This window comes from Rhyacophila brunnea, unplaced genomic scaffold (genome assembly GCF_057557595.1).
Source record: "Rhyacophila brunnea isolate RB1 unplaced genomic scaffold, BYU_Rbru_1.0 scaffold_20, whole genome shotgun sequence".
Classification (NCBI taxonomy): domain Eukaryota; kingdom Metazoa; phylum Arthropoda; class Insecta; order Trichoptera; family Rhyacophilidae; genus Rhyacophila; species Rhyacophila brunnea.
The window spans coordinates 30535813-30562454 of NW_028232860.1; positions in this window are offsets into that span (position 1 = coordinate 30535813).

Here is a 26642-nt window from a genome sequence, read left to right on the forward strand (position 1 = left end):
CAATTTGAGAGGAATTTGGAATTCAAAGCCGGAAACTTTAATCGGAAACTGATCGGTTCTATGATTTGATTTGAGCGGATTTAGCAGATTATCTATATTAATGAATAAACCTTACAACAGAATTGATAAAATAAATTAATTAACGGTAATAATGATTTCTGATATTTACAATTAAAAAATATTCAATAATACGGATAAAAATAATTGAAAATTATTACTAAATCTATGTATAACTATTTTCGTACATTAGTATTATTTACTATAATATTATGCTTATAGTTACTAGTGACATCTAGTGACAGAGTTATGTGACATGCAACTAAATTTAATATTCTCTTTTCTTCATGCAAACGTGTAAAAATCAATTGTTATAAAAAAAAACTTATGACATGGACTAAGAAAACAAACAGTAAAATTAAACTTTTTTCATTCATTTAATAGTACAAAATAATAATATGTACATACGAATGTGGCATTTGGTATTTGTAAACTAAGATATATATTTGTACATTGAATTTGTATATGTATTATGGAACTTACTCGTACGTTCTCAGAATAAATTTAAATAAATAAATTAAGATTAATTTGAAAATGCTAAATATATAATAAATATATTATAATCAAATTATTAATACGCCATCATTCGGGATTCCAATCGCGGGATCCCGAACCATTTTCGATATATTTGAATCCCGGGATTGGTAAACATAATCCCGAAATCCCGGGATCAACATTTTGGCTCGGGATTGGATTCCCTAGCCAACATTATAGAATTATAGATGAAGCAAAATATACAAAATTTCGAGTTATATTTGATATCAGTTTTTCCGGTACCCTATTCATATATTATTATAATATATGAATATATATATCAATAGTAAGGCAAAAATGGGTAAAAAAGATAAATATTTATAAGTTATCAATATAATAATAACACCAAAACCACTAATCACATAAAAAAGTCACACTGAAACCGATGACGTATCAATCCACGCAACGAGTTTAGGTTTTTTGGTGTACCTATAGCTAAAATTCCTCCGGGAAAGCATATAACATAATATTGTGTTGCAGGACTCCACGATTTGCACTGTGGTCTGAATTTCACCACACCAGCAGAGTGTGGACTTTTTGACTTTTGCATCATATAGGCACAATAGTATTATTTACATCAGGTATAACGCTCAATAACTAACTAACTAACTAATGGACAACGCACTCAATACAGTAGCTAGCAAGTAAATTCGCGCATAGCGACATTTGCACATGCATAGGTAGATGTCACGCAATTTCCATTATGCGATATAACGCATCGGGAATTTATAGCAATATTACCTTTATTATAATGGCGTTAGAACAGTGTTTCTAGTATCAATATTCATTTGGGCGAACCCGTTCGAACCAAACCATTCGGCAGACCCGACAAAAAGTATCGGGAATTTATAGCAATATCAGCTTTATTGTATTGGTGTTAGAACAGGTTTTGCCATTCGGCAGACCCGATAAAAAGTAAGTGTCATTTTTTTTCCAGATGTTTCATTCATATTAATGTCATTGCATCTGTGTGAGTCAATTTCTTGTAATACTCCCTACAAACAATGTCGAATCAGGTCCATCTAATTTAATGTCAAATCAATAATCAAAAATCAACAACAATCAACAATTATTATTAAAAATTAAATCATTAAATTCAACAAAACGATTTAATAACAAAACTACAGAGTGACCGGGCGTGCCTGTACTGTCCGCTCAATCAAAAACCACGAGTGACGCTATGACACAACCATGGCAGTGTGTGACTTATCTTAAGGTTAGTGTCCGGAGTTTCAAAGTCCACCCCACCCTACTCATCGGAACAACAAACCATTAATTATTACAGTCTAGTTAAATTATTGACACGATCTTTGGAATAATAACTACTAAGCAAATTAAACTATTATATTGGGACAGACGACATTTGTTATCTCTACATAAGTAGCGAAATTATATGTTTTTAAAATGAATTTTTCATTCGGTATTTCCCACATAAAAAAATATCTACTCTTAATACGTCATGTTTTGCTTACATGGTAACCTTTAGTGTCAAGGTTTTCGTTTGAGTTTATGTAATGTGAAAAGTATTGTCAATACGTTTTAATATGTTAGGGTTAGAAAAGGGGCTGTCTAATGTGGTAAAGAAATAGTTGGGAAACTACAACAGTACCTATCACCAAGTGAACGCTAAACCTCTTGTAAAAAATCCATCGAGTTTATCCCAGCCTTTCCCAAACTGACAGTATACATTTATTATGGCACACAGTATATTGACTCATATATACATTAAACATTACATTAAACCACAGTAACTCATTAACATTTCCGGGAAAAGGGAAATATATGACAGGTAGGGATTAAAAAAAATATACCTACTAATAGGAATTCCATGAGTGGGTTAATTAATGTTTTAAAGACAATTATTTACATTGACTAATATTAAATTTGTCATATTGTTATTTCAGGCCGCTTTGTATAATATCCTTATACCTATCCTATCCTATATACAGTTTTAATTAGACGAGCTTTCTTGTATTAACGGCCCACGTGCTCGTCGTAGGTCAAAATTGAGTTTTTACTGTATTTTCAAACCATGATCTTATGACTACCTACTTATCTGATGAATTTATGACTACGGCCATATGTTGTAGCTTAACCACTGGGGAATGACAAAAGTAATGGCTTATTTCAAAAAAAACACTACCTTATTCTTAGGTCAATAATTATTATAAAGCAATCATTATTCATAAGATGTTTATCACATTTGAATGGTCAAAGACATAGCTTATAATAAGTATCTTTAGAATCATCTTCAAATGTGTTAATCTTGCCGATTTTTTGAATAATAAAATGCCTACTTCTTGTCAAATTTGGGATCACAGAGATTATCAATATAATTTTTTATCGTGAATATTTTACAAAAATTATCTCATAATAAATTATACTAATGGTTTTATAAATGCGTTTAAAAATTAATAAATGTAAAAAATCTTAACACCACTGCTCAGTTATGTACCGAAATATGACTATATTCTAAAACATTAGAGCGAGAGGTTTAAAAGAATACTATTTTATGTAACAAAAATACTTTATGCAGTCATCAAATGTTTAAAATAACTATAAAGGATAATAAGGCTTCAAAATTATATAAATAGATTATCTACAACGTTTAAGGAGTGTCCAGGATCATGATTTGAAAATACAATAAAAACTCAATTTTGACTTACGACGAGCACGTGGGCCGTTAAGCTTCTACGAAAATACAGCGAGTGTCTGAACTGAATTCAGTATGGGTATTGCAGGTGTGCTTATAATATGATTTGGATAGTAAGGCTTTAATAAGTCTCCCTTTTGCGAGTGCGGTAGGATTCAAGCTATGAAGCATATCGTGGATAATATGCATTCCTACTCCTGTGTCCGGTATCTATGCAGTTCGCCGTAACACACTGTCACCTCCGAAAAAGAGGGGGGTGTAGGATGATGCGCTGGACCCCCCCTGACGATGTAAGCGATAGCGCTCATAGAACGCGTCGAGCGGGCGAAGTCGGCGAATGCAGTGTTTATTCATAACCATAATCACACGTCTCTTCCCGCGCATTACCCTTCACCTATGTAATAAGCGGCCCAAGCAGCACAAAAAAATTATTTTTAAAGCGTCTCTCATAACAAAGCAATAAAAATATTATATTATTTCGGGGCTTGTAATAAATATTTACGACGACATTATTCAACCAGCGATAAACTTGACACGCAGTAAAATTAAACAATGATTCTCTGTTATTAAATAATTGCTTTTCGCCCGTCGATCGACGAGGCCTCGAGCGGCGTAATTTTGGTAGCCGTGTTCAATGAATGGACTCCATTGTATTTTCTTTCATTCGTATCGCCGAGAAGCGGTGATTCGCGAAAAAACGATGATTCATGCGGCGGGCGCGTAAAATGCGTCCTCAAATCCAGTGGGCGCTGGCGTATTTGATTACGTTGTATTTTCGTTGATTTACGCGCCACTTGTAGAAATTTTGCGCGAGCGCCGCACTCGCTGCGTCAATGGGCTTTATGCCTAAGGTCACGGTGATCGTCTGCTGGCTTCTTCTTTCGGGGACATGCTTATTGATTGACAACGCAGAATTACAGGCGAAAACAGGGCGTTTTATTGTCGGAACAAATTTACAGTAAATTTACAGCGTAGAAAATATTTATAAAAATAAATAAAATTTAAAATGGCGGTGACGTCGGCGAGCGCGGCGCCGCGGTCGACGTCACGCTCGGGAGTTCGAAAACGGAATGACAATCTTCTAGAGGCTGGGGTAGCCTCCGAAAATTAAAGTAGTTAATAATAATACACAACAAATAACTCATAATTCTATCACTGAAAAATCACACTTGGACAGCCTTTATACCCTATGTACCTGGCTTGCAGGTAGGTACCTTGGGTCTCATACTTCTGAGAATATGCATGGTACAAGCTTTGAAAAGGGGCTGTGCCTTGGGATTATTATTGCTGCATTAAAATTACAGCTTGCTCGTATGTTTAAAATTGAATGAGTATAAAATTTATAATGACGCTAGGTTTTACTTTGCTTGCTTCTAGAATTAATGTAGGTATAAAAAAATGAAGGATTTTCCTTATATTAAGGGCTAGAATGATTTCATTTGTTGAAGTTGCAAAAGGATGACTATACATTTTCATACATTTAAGCTACGGGCTAGAAATTTGTCTCGCAGTCGATCTGCTCATATTTGCATGAATCCGCCCAATGATGATTCAGGCCTCATGGCCTTGGATCCTCTGAGGATGCCATGGTTTAGGCGGTAACAACACTTTACCGTGAAATGCTGTATCGGAAATATATAGCCGTATATTAAATACCGTCCAACCTCTTTGGGTCGTATAGTACTGACATAAAATTCATGTCTAAATAAAACACGGTTCTTGTCGGTTTACACTTTACAGGAAGCCAGCAGCAAACAAATTTTGAAAATATCCGATATCTGGATTATTTATTAGGTTTGGTTAGGTTTTTATTTTTGAATTCATGAATTTGGCCAAAATCAGCTATAAAAATTGATTTAATGTTCATATTGAATCTAATAAAATTGGAGACTGTATAGTATACGGTCGTCTCTTTTCGATAAGCAAGCTTACGGCGAACTGTGCCACGGTGGGTTGCATGACAAAACAGAACAATGACAAAATAGAACATCCAGGGGAAAAATAAAACATTAATTTTTGTGCAATCTGTGCATGTTCTGTTTTGTCACGTCGGTTTTTATTTGACCTGATGCCCAGAATTATGGTTCTGTTTTCTAATAACTTTTTATTTTTGAATAAAAGTTTTTTTAAAACTTGTTATTTTTTTTACTATAATGCTATCGTTACATTATATACTACCTACTTAACTAAGAATGACAAGTGAATAGTCATTTATAAGCAGTTAGTATTGCATAACTTTGAATAATCGGGATATATTCAGAAACCCACACGTAAAGCTTAAAGCTGTAAGCCGCAGAACCTTTGTTTTATTCTTAAGCCTTCCACGACTAGCACATCCGAGTGGTCTACGAAAATGTAGAAGGCTTAATCCAATTACTTGCATCCGGTTTGCTACGACGCCGTAGAACAAAATCGTAGCACACCCTATCCGGGCACTTTGCATCAAGAAAATACTACCCGATAGATTGCCACTGAAGAAAATAAACCTTTTTATTTATTCTACAAGTTGTGAGCTCGCATGCATTTAACAACTATCTGGCATATTATTATTTCGTTGAAATATTGACATGAAGCTTAAACCCTTGACTGTTAGACGATTACAATTATTATAAAATGACATAAACTATATTTATTGAAGATCAGGTAAGTGCGGCGTATGGATACACAGAGTCGTGAATGCGTCTCACAGGGTGTCTACCATGCAAGACTCCGCGATCATCCATGGGTTTTTCCTACCATTGCTTTTTAACTAAAATCTTGAGAGGTCTAAGAGCCTCGATTTTTTGCCTAATTATATTTCTATGGTTGGGCCATATAAATGCCTTATCCCTCACGTAATACAGCTAAGTATTAAGGTTTAGTTAAGAAAATATATTATAACGAATAGAAAAAATCGTTTTGAAAAAAGTAAAACTCGAACCTGCATGTTTCGGATATCGCATAATAAATAATAAAGTAATACCTACTTTGATTTAAAAAACAAAAGCCGATAGCCAAATAGTAGCACAATTTAGAAAGCGCTTTAGTGAGTATTAAAATGGCCAATAGTTAAAATTTGTCGTAATTAAGTATGACTCTTATAAATAGTGAACTATGTGCGTAGGCGCGATACCCGAAAGATGCAGGTTCGATTCCTGCGAGGTCTTACTTTTTTCAAAAAGATTTTTTCTGTTGGTTATAATATTATAATTTCTCTATTTACTTAGTGTTTTAAAATTTTGTATCTTCAATAATTATTAGAATGTTATATTCTCAAATCTTGTGAATTATTCGTTGATTAAAATAATAGTTAATTAAAAAGTATATGAGTAGTCGAAGAGAAGCGTATAATTTGCTTGTAATTTTATGCCATAAAACATGTTGTCTAACCAAAAAAAAACCTAGTCTGAATACCCGTTAATTGAAAGTTATGGTACGCTATTACTTTATTTCCTGGGTAATAAAGCGCTAGTGTAAAATTAATATTTTTCTCACACCGGAACCCCGTTTGACGTTCCAGGATTAAGAGCCGCTTCTTGAGACAGGTTGTGTATCCGGAGAATGCAATACATCCTGCGCCTTCTATTTCCGGTGACGTCAGCATTATTTATAGTAGCACGCCGCGGGCGGTCGACAGTGAAAAAATAACAATTTCATTCCGATATTATGCTTACGTGGAATTATTTATAAGGGAAATATCTGATTCGATAATACAAACTACATCTACCCATACTATATCATGTTCGTTTGTTTTACTTATGAGCTTACCTATAAGCTTATTTTTAGAACGCTTTTAGAAGAAATTTCTTCGATGTCTTTATTTTAAGACATATTACATTTATAACTAACTCATTAAAGCGTCAATCTGAGGCGAAAGATCTTGGGATAATTTTTGATTATTCATTTTTTCACTTGCATATAACTTCTACGGCTCTACGTGCGAGTAAGCTTCTAGGATTCATTATGCGATAAGCCAAACCATTCAAGTATCCAAATGTATTACGTACACCCTACGTCTCATTAGTGCGTAGCATTCTTGAATATGGGTCGATTATCTGGTGTCCTTATGAGGTTTCTTATAAGCTTATTTTAGCGTCCAGAAGAAATTTCTTCGTTATTTTTAAACATATAACTTACTATTTTCATTTTCCTTTCGATAATTTGTCAAATGATTATTTTCCGACTGCATTTCTACAAGGCATGCTTACTTTTCACTCTTTTGAATCTTGTAGGTCTCTTCTGCACTTGAAACACTTTTTCCTGTTATCGCGAGGGATAGTTTCCAATCTTGGTGTCCTAATGAATTTGTATTTACGTGCGCCTGTTAATTACCTGCGTGATCGCAGCCATGATTTATTCTGGATCGGAACCGCTTCCTCGTGTCAAGCCTATCAGGCAACATTAGCGAGGGGTGCAAGACTTGTCAATGCGCTCCCCAAAGACGTAGACATTTTCGGTAAAGTGCTATGTATTTTGTATTCAAAATTTTATATTTCTGTATAAAATTGTAAATTATTATTATTATTATTATTTTATATAATTATTCTTATCTTCGTTCTTGTGAGGGTAATATTTGTTATAATGTAAATCTCATGTTGTGAACATCTTGAATTAAGATTTCCTAGATAGAGATCACAATGTTCTGTTTTCTTAAATAAATAAATAACGTTATTCTAGATCTAAGTTTTTATAGGTACGATTTTACCATTATCATCATCAGCTGTCCAGATCGATCGACTGCTCTTTTTAAATTTTATTCTTCTCGGTCCCAAGTTTTTCGTTGTCACGAACATCTATCGAAATTTATAAGTTCGCATATCCAGCTGGTTTTAGGGGATGTGTGTCTTCGTTCAGTGCACATTATATGACAGTCTTCCAGCCAATTCCATTTCACATACTTAGCAAACTCAATCACATCGCGTCCTTTTGTCTGCCTTCTTATTAATTGGTTTCATTTACTGTCTTTTCGCTTCCATGCCTTGTTGCGCTTCTTGTATTTTTTTGATTTGGTCCATATTTCACATACATATGAGAGCATAACAGATTTCAAATCATCAGCGTATAATGCTACCATGTCTCATTTTCAATCACCAAACGATAAACAAACAGCCGATCCATGTCTGTCTAAAATGGTTAAATGGTACGAAATATTATTTAATGTGGTTTGAAATTTTTATTTGGTGCTTGGATACCTACAAAATCTTTCTTTATTCGAGACAATATTTGTTTATCTGTTTAAAAAACGTAATTATATGACAGAACCTGTCGGTTTTGTTTCGATATTTCTCCGACAGCGGCGCTACCCGTTTTTCGTAACGCGTTAATAATCTTCAGTTTTATCACGTATTTCATGATACCGACGTAACTATTGAAATATTTTTTTTAACACGTATTACTTCAAAGTGTTACCTTGTTACAGTCTGACCCTGAAAGCAACCACTTTTCATTATTTTAGTGTTCTCTGATGATCCCAATAAAATACCTACTTCCAAAATTCACTCTTCGCCACTTGATTTTCCCTGCTACCCGCCATGTCTCCACACCCGTTACGGTGACATATTTCGTGACGAACGTTAGGCACCCATTAAAGTTGTGCTGAGAATGTTCTAGGAGCAAATTCCCAAGATCTTGGTTGGCGTGCACTAGGGTATTCACACCCACGTTGGCCGCGCGGCTTAAACGTCAGCCTATAGCGTCGTGGGTCCCAGGTTCAAACCCTAGGTCTGACAAGTACACATATTGTTTTTCAATTTGTGTATGAGTGAGAGAATGGACCTAATAGGTTGAGCAAGTGGCTGACATTCATTTCTCGTAAAAACAAAATCAGTTAATACAAGCCTTCACCCTGTGGAGGCCCATATGATCCTATTAGGATCGGACATGGTTAAAGAAGAGTGTTCGCCACTGGCTGACTATTAATTTATTTTACTGTGCATAGTAAGGTCATAAACTGTTAAACAACCCTCACTTAATTTTGACTATTATAAAAACTACAGTCATAATTGTTTTCTTTTTACATTAATAATGATTTCTGTGGCTACATAAATAATCAAAATATTTCCAAAAAACGCGCTAATTGTATCAAATAACGCCATATAAATCAGGGTGTATTGTGCGAAGGTGCATTTATTAAAAGCCTTGGGGTGAACGCGCACCAAATAATAATATAACTGGGGATTAGGAGGTCATTATTCTTTGGGGTAATTGTAGAATTAATCAATGTCAAGAAATTGTAGACGGGAGCCCTCTACTTTATAGACTGGAAAGCTTTTAACTCAGTATTACACCGGAATTAAATATCATGTTATCCGAATAACTCACAGAAATCTCTCTATTAGTAATAAAATATGATAATAATAATATACTGATAATTATTATCACTGAGTTGTTTACACGCTAAAAACTCTTTTCATTGCAGTTTCTGATTAAATTTATTATTTTTTTCAGTCATGTACATGTTTAGATTTTAAAAAATGGGTTGAGTAATTTTGGAAAATTGCTTACAAAATATCATTCAAATATCGCTATAATAAAGCTAAAATAAAAAAGGTTGAATTTTAAATAGACATACACGTTGGTAACGGGCACATATTCTGGAGTCTAGACTATAATATATGTATAGCTAAAAGGAGTCAAATAAACTCTTTATATTAGCTCCATTAATGGTAATTCCGTAATATTTACAGTCCAGTTCAATTACTAGTCATATAACAATTATTATTAAGGCAACACTTCAGCTAAGGCACGGTCTAAAACGATTGTGACTACGCGACGCGAATATTGTGTAAATGACGCGTGCAGAACAGAACATAATTTATCATAAAAATTCAACATGCGTCCATTTAATTTTATGTTTATTGTTCTATTAGTAATATTAATAATATATTCATTGACACGTTTTCTTTTTCAAGTAAATGGGTGACGTTTTTTAGTCATCTTTACACGATTTAGGAATATATTAATCCGACGCCATGACAAAACAAATCGACGTGCGCACACCTAGACAGTCGGTCTCCGATTGGCGACGAGTGCCAAATTTCGTCGCACCTACTGTTGAAAATTATTTGCCGTTTCACTGAAGTACGCTCTTAATATTCTATATTGTATTGGCAGAGGAAGGAGAGATTATTCTGGTATTGCAGCCACGATGAAATCACTTTGGAAAGGTATTAGTGTCATTTGAAAGTAACGATACGAACACTTAAACGAGTCGCCTGCACTGCCATAAGAATCCGACGCTCTTATGCAAAGAAAGACGGCGGTAATAAAAAAAATACGTTTAGATAGTTTTGACGTTTTTTATTGTGTCTGTTTGTATCTTACGCATATTTTTTGCTAGTTTCAATAAGTGTTAATAATTCGATACTTTCCTACCCTATTTAGCTGCCGTAGCCGACCGAAAGCAGCCTTATGTATATAATAGACCCGCAAGAGGCACCTACCGCAAAAATACGAAGCTTGCAGTTTGAGACATTTTTTTGATAATGTACAATTTCAACTGTGTTAATTAATAAAAATAATATGTATCTGAAAACATTAAAAATAAAAATATTTTTTATTTTAAGTCAAAGATAAACTTACCTATAATTATTATTGTTAAAAATGTAATAAAGTGTGAATTTGTTGAATCGGACTCCATCTTATTACTACATATTATATTTTATGGTCATATTTATTATTAAAATTATTTATTTGGGTGTAAGTGTAAGTAGATACTGAAATGTAATGTTAACATTATCCTCTATTATACTCGTAATACCACGTCTCATGCACATGTCACTTGCATGACATTCAAAAATTTAGATCGTAAAACTGACCGAATTTGAATGCAGAAGTATCAGGGGCACATAGCATTCACACGCCATACAGTTTCCTCGAAGCGCAAACCGAAGGAAATAAAATTACAATTCTGTGATCCGGGTAGCAGGAAATAAAATGAATCACGCTAGGTAGCTAACCGAGTCCAAAACCGAGTCGCGTGCTAACCTTAAGGTTACCCCTTCATCCGTTCTGGGCCCCTGGTACCTTCCGCTCACTTATCTGGTTACAAGTGTGTGCTCTGGATTAAATTTACGGATACATTTAAATTTCTAATTTCCCTGCCGTTACTTACTTCTATGTGTATATATTTTTCTCAGAATTTTAATGAGCTATAAAAATATTTAAGGGGGAGTTTATTAACGTACACGGGTAATTCTTAAAAGAGCTGTATGAATAATTTGACGGATCAAGTAATATCTTTGCATTAACTTATGTTTGCTAAAACGCCTATTTTATTTTAAACATATATTTTATATTCTAATGGATTCAAGCTCTGGACTATTCCATTTAAGTCGTTTTTTGAAACCCGGGTTTCGCCTTTCGGCAGCTTCAGGCGTCGTGTACACTCACCAAAGGTAAACACACACTGACAACGAACACACTTAACTCTACTTTATATAGTAAATAAATACAATAAAGTAGGCAAAAACTCCGGACTCGGATATGATCAAAAAAGAATAATAAATTGTAAATAATATGTATTCTTTTTTCTTTAGACCATGTCCCATCCTAATAAGATCATATGGGCCTCCACAGAGTAGAGGTTTGTATTAACAGGTTTTGTTTTTTACGAGAAATGGATGTCAGCCACTTGCTCAACCTATTAGGTCCATACCCTGACACATACAAATTGAAAAACAATATGTGTACTCGCCAGCCCCAGGATTCGAACCTGGGACCCACGGCATTATAGTCCAACGCTTAAGCCGCGCGGCCACCATGGGTATATGTATATGTACAGGAAAATTTAATATTTTAGCAATCATTTAACAATGAATCACAAAATACTTTGTTATGAGAAATGGTTAGTACTTTGAACTTCACGATATACCTACCATAAATTTGAACCCGAAACCCACAGCATTATAAATAAACGCTATATCGCAAGTTAGCACGCGAAGCTGAGTGCCGTAGGTATATTAATATTTTTTTGTAAAACTTAGCGAAAATATTATTCATTAAAATCCTGAATGACGTTTAATTAATTGTAACATAAATTTGGTTGGAAATAAATATTTTATATTTGAAATTGTTTTAAAACAATAAATAAAATCTAACTTTTAAACGACTCCCATGCCTTGGCCGTAGTGGATTTTCTTTTGAGTATAATAAAAAAACAAATTTGAAAACTTGCGTACGAAAATGTTTTTAAGTTGATTTACTTCCTCCCACTTAGGAAAGACAAAAAACCTATTAAAATTAACAACAAAAGCGGTATGTCTTTGAAGAAAATTATTTAAGTGTATTTTTACTTAATAATACAATTAAAAAACTTATTATACAATTGTTTATTTAATTGCGCACGAAAAATATCGCAAATATAGAAAATTATGAAAGAGAATTTTTATCAGTAATATGTAAGACGGAGAAATATATAATAGTGTCGAGTTATGTTAAATTGAAATAACCTCATAATGGAATTAATTGATTAAAATTGACAGCTGCAAAAGTAGTGACTTAGTGGGGTATTATTCTGCTACCATAGTTATTGTAAATGAACGCACAGTGATTAACTATACTGCCCTTCTAAGGAAGAAGGCAGTAACTGACTCTCACACACATTCGAGATAAATGACATAATGTGTTTTTTTCAAACTTGAAAAAGTATGAATTAATAAAAAAACGGTGATAATTTTCATTAGTAGGATGTTAAAATACAAACAAAGTAATAAGACACAAGCAGTAACTGCAATAAATAGTTGCAATTACTGCCTTTTTGCTAAAAAAATGTATTATTATAGAAGATGTCTATTTTTTCACTAAGGATTTTAACGGTATTTTAGTAATAATACTGATTTTAAAGTGATCAGAATATATAGCTTTCAAAATTACCTAATGGATGGCATTCATAACTCAATTTCAAAAAATTTGCGAGTTACTGCCTTCTTCCTTGGAACGGCAGTATAAGCATCTACGGTGTCATGAGTAAATTTTCATTTTTTTCCAATTCATAAGCCTAGTTCTCATACCGAGGTTTCAGGTTCAATCTCCGGTATGATCACAATGCATATTAGTCCATGTGCTGGGATCGAATCCGTATACATAATTTTGGAGACGCACTTTATTTTCTGATTCGTCTACTTGAGACAAGTATACACTGAAAGTAATGGTGCAATGCAAGGAAGTCGTCGTGATTCCCACTCCTCACCTCCGTTACTTGGTATTCGATGGGCGCGTGCCTCAGATTCACCGGTATAATTTGATATGATATATCATATTTAACGGTTTACATTGTGATTCGTCTACCTGCGACGATAGTATATACGAATGATGATGTTGTCAGTACCGGAAGTGGTCATGAATCCAATAATTTATTCACCCACTACAATTTGGAATTACAATGACACTGTGCTATCGCCTTAGTTTCGTATGTGTATGAAAGACGCAGTTTAACTATGAATATTATTTAATGTAATTAAAAGTGGTCATTGATTTTAAGAATATGTATGGTACTAGGAGTTTTTTTTGTTTCGTTTGGTACTTTAATCGTACTTTGTAACTTGCTAGGACATGTGTTCCGGATGCTGTCAAATAGTGCGACGCTTTGTACCATGGCCCCCACATCCTGAAGCGGGCGCCCAGTCTAGGATCTTTGGTGGGCCCCTCTACAGTGGCGTTTTCCAATTGGTGTATGCAGTAAAATTAATGTGTATACATATTTAGTGTTTTTTTGTATATTTTAATACTTACATCCATTTGAATTATTATACAGTTGTTGAGTATCCATTCACAATTAAATATTGTACAGAAATTGTGTAAAAATATTATTGAAGGACAATAGTGCCGCAGGTGACTTTTTTTACTATTAGAGCAAAATTGTGATATGTGTTTATCTCACTTATCTGGTTAACTTGCCACGCCGGGCCCCACCTGAGCCCGGGCCCCCAGGCTAGAGCCCTGTCAGCCCCCCTCCCCCTTTGTGGCAGCCATGCTTCGTACCCTCGTAGCCGTCCCTCCTTCACCTTGAAGCGGTGCTACAAAAGCAATCTACGCACTGGAGGGAGACGCAAGAGTTGACGATGGATCTAGGGAAGTGGAGCGAACTTGTGCTTGCTCTTTGCCCCAATCCTGGGTCGTGACTGGGTGAAACAAGAAGGAGAAGAACTTGTTATAGTTTAAAAAAAATCATAATATATAATATAAATAATCAAAATTCGTGTTTACTACAACAAACAGTCATGTGTGACTTTTACGTTCAATCGATTGCCAAATAATGCATCAGTGAACAATTTAATGAATACCAAGAGAAATAGGTTTTAATGTTAAACACTGTTGGCGATAGTGTACATAGATAATAAATAAAATAGTTTACTTCAAGTATGTCAAACCCCAAGCGACGGGCCGAGTAAATGAGGTTGAAGCTTATGAGGCCGCAAAAAATAAACACTAATTTATGTTTATATTTTATAAGGCAGATTATTTTATAATTCATTTCACAGCAAAAATATTTGAATTTCGATTTTTCTTGAAAACGTTGATTGCTGTCAGATTTTTTTGTTTAATTTTACTACCCTATTTGTCTATTACTGTCTATTTTTCTTGTTTTCTATAAGTGAAATATTTCCTGTTGGGTGCTCCATGCAAGTTAGAACAAGAGTAGTAGCATCAGAGCATAGGTATTATTATGGGCTGCGAAAATATTCGCTGCTTGTACTAGCGCCCACAACGGCTGAGCGGAAGCATGTTGGTGTAAAATAAAAATGGCGTGGGTCCCAGGTGCGAATCCCGGATCTGGAAAAAAATCAAATGTTGTTTTACAATGTACATTTGTATCTAGAGCAGGGGTTGTTAACCTTTTTATACCTACCGCCGACTTTTGTATCTCTGTTAGTAGTAAAATTTTCTAACCGCCTAACGGTTCCACAGTAATGGTGATTTATAAAGTAGAGAAGTAACTTTACTTTATAAAATTTATAAAGCAGAATTACAGCAAGTTAAAGCATGCAATAATAATTATTACCTATCAAATACTTTATGTCAGACTTTCGCTAAGCTTGGCAGAATAAATCTTTATAAAACAACTCAGTGTAGTAAAATCTATCTTTTTATTTATACTTTGCATACATAGAAGCATAAAGTCTGATGAAATAACATTTATTTAATTAAATTATTAATAAGATCCCTGAGGCTGATGCTGCGAAACTAAATACTAGATATTAGGCTCAATTTTTGTGAAGAACAAGCGAAGGTCTCCTCATAATATTATTAACAGCACTAAAGCCTGATTCCACAAGATATCAGAAGGGGAAAGGTATTATTAAACTGAATATCATTTTATACATTATTTGGATATAAGACAGGCATTTTTTTATTTTGTCATAAGTTTTCATATCCACTACTATCAAATTTATGTTTACTTTCTTCATCATATTTAATTTCTAAAACCTCTAGCGGGAACGCCCACTAGTGGGCGGCAGGGACCAGGTTGACTACCCCTGATCTAGAGTATGGACAAAAAATAGTGGGTGGTAATTCACCGCCTGCGCGTAATATCACCACATATTATTTGCAACACTAATTAATTAGGATTTTTAATACGTTTTTGGTCTTATTAAAATACAAAGTAATCACGCACGCATTGTTAAAAATCCACTGTAATATACAGTATTATTAAGATGTTAATGATAATGATATTTAAATTAATGCGTAATGTTTTAATGGTCACAGTGGATAAATGATTACTTTTTGTATATTTTAATCTCGCACTCACCCCGATAGGCCACGAAACCGCATGAAATAGTAGCCCCCGCCAATATAAACTATAAATTCCCAGGGGCGGCCGGAGGGTAAAAAACGCCAACTTTTTTTGCGAAATTAAAATTTTACAAAAAGCAGGGCGGCACTCGGGCACAGTTCGCAATTTATCGCCCCTCCCCCGCCGCCGCCATTTTGATTTACGATGGGCTCGAAACGCATGCAGATATTATTATCGAAAGGGAAAATTATTATTTGGAAATTCCCTCAGTTTTGCGCTATAAATATTACCAGCGACGGAGATTTTTGGCCTCCCTAGCACACTCTGGTGTGGCACATTTTATCAATTTTGTGACCCAGTTAATTTATAGTATTGAGTGTATGTCTATATTCTTCATTGTTTGCTACATATGAATATGCCGGATCTTCGCAGAATATCTTCAAAAATGCCTCACCAAGGCATCTATTCTATACACAAGACAGATTTCGGCCGCTATCTAGGGTAGGAAAGTATCCAAGCACTTATTGTAACAATTACAATAAGTTAATTGTAATTGTTACAATAGGTGCTATGTTTTAACAGCACCTCTCTTGGGTGTGATAAATTTTATAGTGAGATAGACAGTTTTGACAATTCAGACAGCTAACTTATTATTATTAATTAGAGTAATTGTAATAATAAGTATTCATATTTCGATAGTTTTCTACCCTAGTTAGCTGCCGTAAATGCCGAAAGCAGTCTTGTGTACAGAATATATGCGCAGGTGTGCTACAGCCTATATTCACCGCATTTTTGCGAGTGTCAAAAATTCGTTTCTACCAATAGGTATATAAGAGCATCTATAGAATTGATGAGCTTGTAAAACGTAACCTATACATTTAGACAATCGTCATCCAGCATTTTGATAATTTTATAATTAAGATATTAAGAATTATTGTAAAATCGCATAAATATAGCGTGACTCCACCGGGAATAGCACTCGGAGTCTCCAATTAAAATTCAGTGCCTTGAGCACTAGACTACTAGGCTGCTATCATCTCTGCGCTAATGTTGCGATTTCTCTAGCTTTCCTATTATTAATCTGATATATAGCACTTATCAGTAGAATAGGCAACGGTGAGATATATCAAGCAGTATTTCCTCAGTGAGTAGTATGATTATTAAATTTACTCTATCTTATAAAGCAGGAAATAGAAAAGGGTAGCAGAAGCGTAGGAAGAATTAGTTTATTTTGGATATACAACCTACATAGTTGGCTTATTGTCCAAATTGTTAATGACCAAATATAATTTAGAAATCTGGTCACCAATCGTTGATAGCGCAATGCCAAACTTCCTGATTTTTTGTTATCACAGCATATTATTTGAACTTCGAGTAGGTTTGATCTAAGAACATTCACTAATTTGAGCCCATTTCAGGGTTTAATTTAATCAAGGCTTCTGACGGTCTTGTAACAAAGAGTTGGATATGACTCAGATCAAAATCACCTATAAGGTGTGTAACAAACATTTTACTTTGACCATATTTCGATAATTCAAAACTCGGATAGGTAACGGCGTGTGATACGAATTGAAAATAAGGTGAGTTGGACCTCATTCCTTACTACGGCAAATCAGCAACTAAGATTGATAATCAGCTATAATTAGAAAAAAAATATTTTAAACTGTGAAAAAATATAATAGTTGTCTGTATAAATTGCTGTCTAGTTCTTGTTTATGGAAATCCTCAGTCACCAGCATTAACACCATATAATATATTTAGTTTTTTTCAAACCTTAAAATACTTATAGATATATAAGAGAACAAAACTTTTTTATAATTATGGATCAATTTTTCAGAGAGCTGCGCGTAATTTGATAATGACGAACATAACTTCGATAATTCTTTAATTAATTCAAATATAGGAAATCGTTATATTAATATATTAATGTTAGTGTAAAATGATTTCGAGTACAATAAAAAATAGGGTACAAGTCGGTTATTTTTCGTTATTATTTATGGCTGATTTTGGCAAAATTTATGAATTCAAGAATCACAACCTAACCTAACGTAACCTAACCTAACAAATCATCCATTATATTGCCTTTTTTCAAAATTTGTTTGCCGCTGGCTTCATGTAAATCGATAAGAACCAAAAATAGTATCGATTTCGTCATGTCATGATGAATGCATTCCAAACAGTGTCACCGTTGGAAACCTGTACATTCGATTATTTCAAGAAATGTATATTTGCTGTATGAATCTTTCTTTGTATTATTAAATTTATAATACAGTCATAATAAATTAGTCGATAAAATGAATTATTAAGACGGTACTTCAGTGAAACGGCAAATATATATGCGATAGGTGCGACGAAATTTTGGACTCGCTAGTAATCGGAGAGCGAACGTAGACCTGTGAACACGTCAATTTTTTTCGTGATGGCGATGGGGGTATTAGTTCTTAAATCGTGTAAAGATGACTAAAAACGTTACCCATTTACTTGAAAAACAAAAAACATGTCATTGAATATAATATTATTATTATTGTTACTAATAGAACAATAAACAGAACATTAAATGGACGCATGTTGGATTTATATGACAAATTATATTGCGTTCGGCACGCGTCATTTGTACAATCCACGCATCGCGTAGCGATGATCTTTTTAGACCATGCCTCAACTGATGTAGGTATAGCCTTAATACATGTTTAAAAAATGTACAATTTTAACTGAAAATAAAATATTTAAACTAGAATATTACAAAGTATCTTATTCGAAATGAAATAAACATCTTATTATTTTGAAGAAAGATTATCTTGTTTATGTTCTTACGTCTTCTAATACAAATTTTCTTTCTTTTTTCTAGGTAAGTTTCCAGATTTACTGATATTCTCAGAGTGAGTGTTGGGAGTTGGAGAAAAGGTTTGTTGTGAATTTTCCTTACAGGCTATTTTATTGTTTCTCCTTTTCCTCACACAAAGGAAATCGTTTTGTTTATAATAAAACAAGTTGGAAGAAGCATTTCTGCTTTCTCTTATTAAATACTCCGTGAGGAGAAAAACAATTAAGTTTAATTTAAATTTAACTTATATAGCCGTTTTTATCTTTGCTAGGCAACGAAATAAAATAAAACACATGTCAGCGGAGATACAGAATCTCATGGGGATTTATTTTAAATATCTAGGGAAGGAAGTACCTGTCCCGTGTAAAGACAAAATGATTCTCAGAAATACACATTCTATGCTATCAAATTACTATTACACAAGAGAACAAGAATTTTTAGTAGGTACCTATCCCGTGTAAATTTTTTAAATACATATTATGTATGTAGGATAATATGACAAGATGGTATACGTAGAATGAGATGTTTTTTCTAGTCAACTAAAATCTACATTTGGTTGTAGTTGCGGTGTTGATAAATCTACCCCCGTCTATAATATTGGTAATATTTATTTCATCTTGTTATTTTTATTTTAATCTACTAGAGTATATTTTAAATGTTTATATTAAGCCACTACATTTTAATTGCATTATTATACCCTACAAAAAATGTTAACATAATTAAATTTAAAAACATGCAAACTCGACCCTTAGAAATTTAAACTATACGTGTCCGTATAGATATAAAGCATATCTGAGGGTGCATGTCTATGTTAAGGCTGTAGAAACGAATTGTCGCTACCTCATTTCCGGTTTCCACCCCTCCGAGTGTATACCGAACGAGAGAATGGGGAGGAAATCGGTGGTTGAGGGTAGTTAAGGGTACTATTTCTGAAGGTAAAGTCACCCCTTGAACTGTGACTTTATGCATGGCTTCAGATATGGAAATAGGCCAGTACTTATAATGTGAAGTTATTACAATTTGTTTTTTTTTACTAACGTTTCTATATATACATACTCGTAACTATATATCAGGTACGTTTAAATTCAGTTCAATAATATATACTCTCATATTCTCATGTATCGATATTACAATATATTCATATTTGGGATTGGTCCGATGCTCAAAACATTGGTCTCTCATACTACGTTTGTGACAATTTTTCGAGAATCTTATTCTCGATCATTTTCAAAAATTATTGAAATTTTTGATTATTTCTCTGGAATTATCGAGAAACAATTTCTCGATCACAGTTTATACCTCTATGTATTTGGGTCGTATTTAAAATAATACTAAATTTTTGTTATTTTTATGTATTAAAGTATTCTGAGTTCCTATAACAGTATTAATTTTATTCTGAATACTCTATGTATAACGAATAATAATATTATTACAAATAATCACAAGATAAAAAGAACTTTTTATATACAACGTTTTTAAATTTTCTGTTGAATCATATAAATTTGACTTGATTAGCTTAAACGATCAAAAAAATTTGTACTTGACAGAAATACTGAACAATGAAAAGTCATTTCATATTGATTTCCATAGTAACGCACATATATATTATTTATATAATAATTTAGTTGCTAGGTACCCCTAGCAACCAATAATGGTATCGAAATAACTTTTCATACAAAATAGAATTAACTAAAAATGAATTCAATTCTACTTAAAGATAGCTAAAAGTATTAAAAAATGCATTGGTATCGTGTTATGATATATTCTAAAAGTTTCAAATGTCTAGCTAGTCGGGAAGTTAGTTAAAAATCGATTGCAAGATTTGTACCGGACAAACAACCACCGGACAAATAAGAATACGACCTAAAAAAACGTTGTAGAAAGTGATTGCACATGTATAATAAAATTGACTTTTTTTTTATTTCCCACCGTTACATAAAACATAATTTTATTTTTCAGTTCAGTTAACTTAGTTCTGAAAATAATGAAAAATACTATATTACTATATTTTACTATATTTTGATGTCTTTATTTTAAGACATATTTATAACTGTTTTCCTTTCAATAATTCGTCAAATGATTATTTTCCGACTGCCTTTCTATAAGGCACGCTTACTTTTCACTCTCTTGAATCTTGAGGTCTCTACTGCTCTTGGAACACACTTGTCTGTTATCACGAGGGATGGTTTCCAATCCTGGTGTCCTAATGAATTTGAATTTACATGCGCCTGTCAATTACCTACGTGGTCGCAGCCATGATTTATTCTGGATCGGAACCGTTTCCTCGTGTCAAGCCTATCAGGCACCGTTAGCGAGGGGTGCAAGACTAGTCAATGTGCTCCCCAAAGAAGTAGACATTTTCGATGACGTGCTATGTATTTTGTTTTCAAAATTTTATTTTTCTGTATAAAATTGTACTTAAGTATGTTTTTATTATTTTTATTCTGTATATTCTCTTCTTCTCTCTTATGGGGGTAATATTTGGTAATATAAATAAATAAATATTATAATCCTATATAGGTATTTATTTACGTTTATAAATAATATAACAAATTTTAAAAATCCCAGAAAGAATCCTGTACAGAGTAGGATACGATCACGCAACTGCCTGGTGAGAGCTCTCAACTAATTAAACCACTGACCTAAACGGCCTTCTTGTAAATCACTGCTAATATTCATGCTGTCTGTGATAGTTCAAAATTCATTGAGAAATAGCTACTATTCCTGTCATTTACTATTAATCTCAAAATTTAATCTGGTTGTATATAATATACGGTGTGCCGAAAATCTATTACTAATAAAATACTGGAAGTTTTTATTAAGTAAGCAATTAAATGAAAATCATTTGTGGAATACGAAATAACGGTTTAAACAGAATACTCTAAAAAGAAAGTCTCCCGTCGAATTCAATACTTTACTAATTCTTGTCGTGATTGGAGTTTTGTGGAATTGGAAATGTAATTAAGGTAACATCTTGGAATAATGGCAAAAGATTGTGAAATACTTCATTTAGATTTTTGAAATGATGATTCTGAATATTTATATATATATATCACTCATTCCAGAGAAATATACAACTATTACAAAGAATCTTTAAAAAAATACGACACCTAATGGAACTCACACCTGTTTTCACTGAATTTGCATCAAAGTGCTCTACCAGTTAAGTAATGTGCGACCTATCTAATTATGACGAAAGTAGCTTTAACATACTGAAGCACTTCATAAAAACTACATAAAGCTATACCTATGTGTACTATGTTCTGTGAGTGGTATATAGAGCACCATCATTTGTTTAATCGATTTTTTAAAACTATTTTTCCTCATGAAAAACTGCTCAGACAAACTGTCAGACAGTTGAAATTTCTTTTATTTTGTTAACTGTCAATTTATGGTGGAACTGCATTGTATTGTTGTTTAATTTAATAAAACGCATTATTTTGTAGTACTTATTCAATTTTAAACAATAAATTAGGACTGGTTTCGTCCGCCTCAGAGGGACATTTTGACAGTTGAAAATGTCCCACTGAGGCGGACGAAACCGGTCCTAATTGATTGATTAAAAGTGGAATAAGTACTACAAAAAAATGCGTTTTATTAAATTAAACAACAAGACAGTTGAAAATAATATTTGGGAAATTTTGGCACGCGTACATAAAAGGTTCGCCAACCCTGCTCTAGTTGTAACAAAATGTTGACCCATCGGTACTCGTAAAAATGTATTCACTATGTGATGTAAGACAGAATATTTTCCCTAGACTGTAGAAGCTCAAGCTAATTGTTTAACAAAACCTTTTTTTAACCGAAAGGTGACGAAAACTTAAAGCGATTAAAAAAATCAATATGCAAACAAATTTTAATGGGCCCTTTGTCTTCAGTGAATTGTTACTAGTTAAACTTTTACGAAGCGAACTTTTCAACACTATTGGAGAAATAAAGACGAGTTTTCCGAGAGCGATTTTCCACGCCTATAAATTAATCAAAATTTTCCTCCAAGTTTTTGAAGGCCCGTTAATTACGTAGAAACTTTCATGGCCATTGCATTGTGTTTAGAAAGAAAGGATTAATTATGAGGCGATGGTTTAAAATAGATTTTGTTTTTATACTTTGAGGACACAAAATAATAATTAATAATTTATATTATTACGTCATCATCAGCACTATAATCTAATGTGGGTTTTAGCCACCTATAGGTAAGGACTAGATATGGGAAAACTGGTCGATTTTGAAGACTAAGTATTATACTTACTACCAGTATAAAAAAATACTTAGTATCGAAACTTGTTCCAAAATACTTACTAGTATTTGGAATACTATGTAGAGCGTTTGGCGTGCGTATGCGACAAAAGTTTCATACTCAACTGAAACTAAAACCAACTCCATATTAGTATTTGAAATACGTATCAGCTCAGGAAATTCTGACTGTGTATCGGCTTTAATAGAATCACTAAAATACGTTAAGCTGTGCTTGTCAAAAACTCCCATTTATTATAAAATTTAATAATAATAACTTTAATTTTATAACAAAAATGAATAACACTGTTTTTTTTTTAAATTTTAAACATGTTTAGAGCAGTCATATAACAAGCCTAAGCCTGTGCGTCATCTCACCACTGTGCTGTGACACAAAATTTATGACCTATTATTCATACATTCGAACGCAATAGACTAATAAAAAAAATATACCTATATTCAAGTGCTATAGTGTCAATAGTGTTGAAAGTCTACCAACTGGTGAGTGCATAGAACGGCGACTCGCGATGATATCATCACAAGTTTTTTGGAATAAGTTTATTGGGCAACACATACTGAGTATGGGTAGTACCATCCGAAACTTGAATACACAAACTGGTGACAGTATTTCCAACTCACCTCTAGTAAGGACTCATTCTTCGTTATCTATCACAAACTACTTTCACTGCCTTATGATGAAGCTACATTTTCATAATATGTAAGACTGTGGGTTCATTTTACAATGCACATATGTTGTAATTTTACCGTTCACGCTACCAGTAATATTCGTCGTACACGGGTACTAAGATCAGCATTATGCCTTCCACTCAAAAGAATACTTAAAAAACACTGCACTGAAACTAAAATTCCAGCCTGTATCTAACTAATGAATTTCATAGGCGGCTCGCGCACGGCAAGACTGGAGTGTCTCAGTTTCAAAACGTTCGCAACTAAACTGAAGTGACGCAACATGCTAGTCAACCAGTCTCTCAGTTTCCAGTCCCTCATAAAACAGTGGTGCAAATATCAGTGGATTCGATAACATAATCGTATTTTCTTACAAAAATTGGTAGTACTGAACTGAACTAAACAGAACAAAAGGCGCCAAAAGTTAAAGATGGGCTAACCGATTTTTAATTTAAAATTTGTGGCAGAAGTTAAGAAATACCCCATGCTTGTATAATTAAAGGCTGCCTGAATATTTCCGTTATTTTGATGTATATTATATTATTTTATAATATTTTATATATATTTTGACAGTTTGAGGTAGTGAGATTATTATTTCAAGTAGGTTTCAGTTGCACCGTGTGCGAAGCATCAATCATTGGCCAGCTTATGAGTTCCATCAGCAACCAGTTTTTATCGGTCGGATTGTAGTTTTTCCATGAGCGAAAGATCTAATTGTCTTCCTTTATATATATATATATATTATATATATATAAATCTTCTTTTCATCTTTCTTTAATAAGAACCAGTTTACCGATGTATAGATCATCATATTACTTTTGATGAGATATTTGTGTAGATTTAGGAGTCTTCAATAATATTCAATGAATGAACAATGAGTAAAACTTAAATCTTGAACATACATAATTTTGAAAACGCTTCTGCGAAAATATATTATAACCAATAGAAAAAATCTTTTTTGAAAAAAGTAAGACACCCAGCCGGAATCGAACCTGCTTCTCTCAGGTTTCGCGCCCATGCACATATACCGCTATGCTATAGACACCATACTTAGTTGCGACAAATTTTAACTATGGCTCTTAATACTCTTTGGAGCGCTTTCCAAATTGAGTTACTATTGGTGATCGGCTTTTGTATTTTAAATAAAAGTAGGTATTACTTTAATTACTAACCGACATCACGGATCACTCAGATTTTTTGTTATAACTTATTAACTTGTAACTAATAATTTTTAACTATTTTTTTTATTTAACGATGTATGTTCAATAATTAGCATGTTTCATTCTTAGATCATGTGAATTATTCGTTGAAAAAAAATAGTTATTAATTTTACTGTTTGTATCTTTTGTAAAATTTAAATATTACCACATTGGAGATTTTAACAGCTCAACATAGAGAATATTACATTAATTGAAAAAAATGATTTAAAAACAGACCACACTATTGAGTGATCCAAGGGGTAGGTAGACTTATTAATAGTAAAATACTATTCCTAGTTCTATTTTAACGCCAAGTAAACGGATAGAAGAAGACATAAATCAGCCACTAGGAGTGAATACTAGGGCGGCATATTATTCGTCATCTCGATAGCCGAGGGACAATAACTCCTCACCCGACGAGACCCCCTACTCTGTTTGACAGTCCACCCCCATTCCATAGCGGCCGAGCCAAAGTAAAGTGAGTGAAATACCCCCCTGGGAGGTGCCACTGAAGAAAAAAACACTTAGGTACAATGATAGTAATATAAGTCTTTGTGACAATAATATAATAGTATCGAAGAATATTTTGAGAAGTTCTTTTAGGGAGTTCAGGAATTCTCAAATCAATGCTGAACTTTTTTGTTTGTAAGTCAAAGTTTTTGAACTACAAATTAGGTAACCGTGATTGTATGAAACCACATATGAGATCAAAATTTGTCTAAAGTATCAGATATTATGATTCAATTCAATTCATTTTTTTTATAAAGTTTCTGAAGAAGATATTGAATAATTAACATGTCCAAATAAACAAGTATTTTTCAATTTCAATTTATTTTTTAACATATTGTGGGCATTAAAAATAATAAGTTTAAGATGTTCACAACATGACGTGAAACATTATTATAAAGAAGAAAAAAAATAATAATAAAAGCGATTAAAATTGAAATATAAAAAGAGAACATAATAATATAAACATACAGAAGCAGTGAAAATACAATTATACATCTAAGTATAGAAGTTTAAAGAAGTATACCGAGTGTGCTAAGGAGACCCTATTTTAATAATTTTTAAAATAGTGTCCACCTAAACTCACTCTCACGTAAGTGGAATATATCAACATTCGAAGCAATTTGTTTGAATAATATAGTTATCGCCCTCCCAATTGGCATTACCAGTGGCAGGTTGGTTCTGCACCTTGGGAACATAAACCACTGATGCTCTCTATTTCTATGATAGTTATCAGGGACACACAGGTCAACACTGCCCAGAATGGCAGAGTATGAGGAGGTGCTCCATTCTGAAATAAATGAAAAAAATAAAACAACTTTTAATTGTTATTTGAAACAAATGCATTGAATTGATTATAACAAATATATATATATGTATATATTATTAGATACCCAAACTGTTCTCATGTGTGAGAAGAGAACGATTTCTTAGTCATAAAAAACATAAAAAGTTTTTCGGTTTTTTACCTATTAATAATAATATATTGTAATATATTGGTAACACACCTTTACTTAACATGTTATTAAATATTCTTATTTTAACATAATTAAGTTTAACTTCTGCGTGCGTAGCGGCCACATACATTTTTTAAAAACAAATATTGGAAGATAATACTTATTAATTGAGTTAGCATTTACTTGGTGAAATTCCATTTTACAAGAAATGAAAAATGTAACAGTCATAATATTGTTGGAACGAATATGAAAATGTAGTCTGTCTCTATCTATACGT